This window comes from Etheostoma spectabile, chromosome 4 (assembly GCF_008692095.1).
Source record: "Etheostoma spectabile isolate EspeVRDwgs_2016 chromosome 4, UIUC_Espe_1.0, whole genome shotgun sequence".
Taxonomy (NCBI): domain Eukaryota; kingdom Metazoa; phylum Chordata; class Actinopteri; order Perciformes; family Percidae; genus Etheostoma; species Etheostoma spectabile.
Window position 1 is genome coordinate 1,596,055 of NC_045736.1, and position 828 is coordinate 1,596,882.

Genomic DNA, 828 nt, shown 5'->3' on the forward strand with positions numbered 1-828 from the left:
GATTAGAGGTGTGGTTTAGGCGTGGCCCTGCTCCCAAACCTAACAAATTAACTTCATAAGTTGTTACTCAGTTGTAGGCCCAAAGAATTTCATAACCAGTTACAGGGTTGGACTTATATCACATTACTTCCAACAGCTGAAATCATGGAGGAGGGACAGTGTGGGGAGTGTGGGGCTGTGGAGCCACTTAACAGCTGAAGGGACACTGCAGCCTACGCTAAGACGGTCTCACTATCACACACTGAAAAACCCAGGCCCACATGCTGTCCAATCCCCTCACTACTACAAGCATAGTTTCAAATACTGTAAAAGAAGGAAAAGTAAGGTCAAACTGCATAAACTGTGTGTACTGGATGGAGTAGCATAAAAGGTTTTTTGGCACTATGAGCTTATACAGTACATATTGTAAATAAACTCAGTGGTTGAATTAAAAACTCAGTGGTTCACTAACTTGACTGCAGCTTACTGAGAGGACAAAATATTATATTACAAGGCTTAAAATATCTGACACCAACGAGGAAAAGATTCAATCTTACCATTTTAACCTTCCGAAATCACCCAGCAGAAATTAAATAGTAAACCAGATATTTCATTTTCATCTATGGTTTTAGTTCATTCAATTCAATTCAATTTTATTTACAGTATCAATTTATGAAAAGAGTTATCTCAAGACACTTTACAGACAGAGTAAGTCTAGACCACACTCCAGAATTTACAAGGACCCAACAGTTCTAGTAGTTCCCTCCAGAGCAAGCAACAGTGGCGAGGAAAAACTTCCTTTTAGGCAGAAACCTGGGACAGACCCAGGCTCTTGGTAGGCGGTGTCTG